Genomic DNA, 3,224 nt, shown 5'->3' on the forward strand with positions numbered 1-3,224 from the left:
GCTGTATCTATCTTATTTGATTGTTCCTATAGAGCTTCCTTATTTTTCTCAACTCCATTGTATAGTGTTTTGATACATTTTATAATCATTTTTTTCTGAATTCCTTCTCAGGCATTTCCAAAGCCTGCCCATCTTCCAGTAAGGAGTGTAGGTCTACTTCCAGCTCATTTGCCTCAGTCACTTGATCTCATTTCTGGACATGTGCAGATATGGTCATCTGCTTCTGGTTTTGGGGCACATTCAGGGGTTATCTGTGGCCTTAATACTTAGATGGGTGTGTATTTTGGTATTTTTTATGCTTTCTGATTGCCTCTAGGTAGATGTGATCAGGAGATGTGCTTCCCTTTTTACTCTTCTTCTTGAGAAATTTCAAGATGCCACTGTTGGTCATTTTGACATAACTTAGGATTTAATTTTTGGCCTATTTCCTTTTTAGTCTACCTGTCCTGCTCCACAATCCCCATTCAGGTCTTTTTTCTAGTTATAAACAGTTCAGGGCCAGCTGTGGCTGTTGGTTTTAAGTGGAAACTGTCTCTTTAAATTTCAAGGAGATCTGTGTGCATGCATAGTAGAACCATCCAAAGGTGGGGCTGGGGTGCCCACTAGCTCAGGCATCCCTGTAGTTACTTGAATGGAGGTGCACGGACAGCAAGGGACCAATGGGCAGCTACCAAAAGAGAAGAATGTCCACACCTTTATGTCAGCAGCTCTTCCAGGCATCTGTGGATGTTCTGATCCTTCCCCCACGTGGTCTCACCCAAGATGGCAGCCCCTGGAGCAGCTGAGCATCTCAAATTAGAAAGCACTGGATTTCTTGCTTCTGCCACAAATTCTCCCAGCTGTAAGCCTTCCAACCTTCTAAATATTCCTTTATACGTGGTTCAGAGTTCTGGGACCATCCCCTGAGCCTGCTTGGTTGGGTATTCTGTGTTGTTGCTGGCGGAGCTCCTTTACTGCACTTCCACCCGATCCGCCATCTTGTTTGTTCTCCAGGCTTCTTTTTATTCCCCCAAATCAAAGAATATTTGAGTCCCCCAAGAATGCACAAATTGCTGTTTTGATATGGTATCAATAGAAGATAGCAGAATTCTTTTGGGGAATGGTCATTGCTGTTGCTATGTGCCGTTGAGTCAGTTTTGACTCATAGCAACCTTGTATAGGGTTTCTGAAGAACGGTAGTGGTTTGAACAATCAACCTTGCAGTCCAGTGAGAATCCTACATCAATACACACAGGGATGAGTTAGAGAGATGCCAACACCACCTTCGAAAGTGTATAGACCTAGATGGAAGATATATCAAGAAACAATATTCTCAGATTTTGAGATTCTGTCTAATAAATGATTCTGTGATTTTGCAATAATACTTTTTGACTTCTGGTGTGGTGCAGTAGGATCAGCACTGGACTATGAACCACAAAGTCAGCATTTCAAACTCATCAGCTGCTTCTTGGAAACACTATACAGGGTCATTATGAGTCGGAACTGACTCAATAGCACTTAACAACAACAGCTGTTCCCCCAAAGAATTCTACTCTCTTCTATTTATACCACATCAAAACAGCAGTCGATGACACTTAACAACAACAACATTTTGGCTTACCCTCATACTTTTAATTTCTGTACAAATACTAGCGCTTGCCTCTGAGTGAACTCTAACCACAGGACACCAAAGCTAACAATACAGACAGCTGCTTGAGGGATACATGGTTTTACATAGATTTTATGGGGTTGGCTGGACTACAGGACTTGGGTTCTAGCATCCATGGCAAACTTTTGTACCTTTGATAAATTAAAAGTGGTTCATACCATCCAAAAATGGCCCCGAAGCCAAGAAACTTTCAAGAATAAGGGAAAGACAGAAATTTGTAGTAAAAAGAGTATATTATAATTTTGTATCTGTGCTTCCAACTATCTGTGACAAATATGCAAGTTATCCAACTTGCTTTATCTTAAGAGCAGAACAAAAGATGAGGATAATTTCATTAGATGTAACCTGTCAAGTGTAAAGATAGTGTTCATGTTCCCAGAAAGATATTATAGACAATTCACATTTTATTGGCTTAACATTGTCTTTCGCACATTGGAGTAGTTTCTTACCTTGCTTGGACTCATAAAGCAGGCTATTTTAATCCGAATAGTTTCACTTTTAGATTCAAATGTTCCAACCAAGTTAACAGCCCTGTTTTCATTGTTGATATAGGCCATGACTAAGCCACTTCATCTTACTTCATACCATAAATGTTTCTAGACAATGATCACAAAAATGATTCAGAAGCAATCCAAACTCCCTCAGGTAGTACAGTCTCCTTTAATTGGTGGGGGACAAACACAATTAGAGAACAGTGATGGTTCAGTGCTGGAATTGTCACCTTCCACACAGATGACCCAGGTTCCGTTACCAGCCTGTATACTCCATGCACAACCACTGCTCATCTGTTTGTGGAGGCCTGTGTACTGCTATGATGCTTCATAGGTTTTGGTGGAGCTTACACACTATGAAAAGGAACAAAGACCAGTGCTGTACTTCTGAAAGTGATTTATGAGTTATGGTGGTCCAATTGTCAACAGATCATGAGGATGGCATGGGACTGGACAGCGTTTTGTTCATTTCAGCATGGGTTCATTAAGAGTTGAGGGCTGAATGGCAGTAGCAATAACACTAATAAGCACTAATACCCTCATTTTATAGATGAGGAAATTGAGACCCACAAATGTTGAATCAATTGCCTGAGATCATACGATTAGTCAGCTGAGAATGAATCAGACTCAAACCCAGTGACCAATTGTCCCAGTTTTTTTTTCAGGAACAAGGGATTGTTGGGATGTGGGATTTCCAGAACAGTCCTAGACAAACCGATATGCCTGGTCATCCTGTACTTCTAACTTTAGAAACTCACTCGTCTTCATTTTTTTTCCCTTCAGATTAAAATATGTAGCTATCCTTCTTAAGATCCACCACATTCCTCTTACAATCTTCACAGTCCCCCCTCCCCACTTGTTGTCACTCTTGTTAGGTGACACTGAGTCAGTACCAGCCCACAGAGACCCTATGAACAACAGAGCACAATACTGCCAGGTCCTTTGCCAACATCACAATTTTTGCTATGTTTGAGTCTGTTGCTGCTGCCACTGTACCAATCCATCTCATTGGGGTCTTCCTCTTTTTCTCCAACCCTCCATTTTACCAAATATGATATCCTTCTCCAGGGACTAGTCTCTCCTTA

The 3,224-nt window shown here is 41.2% G+C and overlaps 1 pseudogene; it reads right to left on the reverse strand.

Annotated features, from left to right (window-relative positions):
- Positions 1 to 2,205, reverse strand: part of LOC102815367 — a 91,788-nt pseudogene extending 89,583 nt beyond the window's left edge.
- Between the last annotated feature and the right edge of the window lie 1,019 nt (positions 2,206 to 3,224).

The sequence above is a fragment of the Chrysochloris asiatica genome, unplaced genomic scaffold, assembly GCF_000296735.1.
Source record: "Chrysochloris asiatica unplaced genomic scaffold, ChrAsi1.0 scaffold00001, whole genome shotgun sequence".
Taxonomy (NCBI): domain Eukaryota; kingdom Metazoa; phylum Chordata; class Mammalia; order Afrosoricida; family Chrysochloridae; genus Chrysochloris; species Chrysochloris asiatica.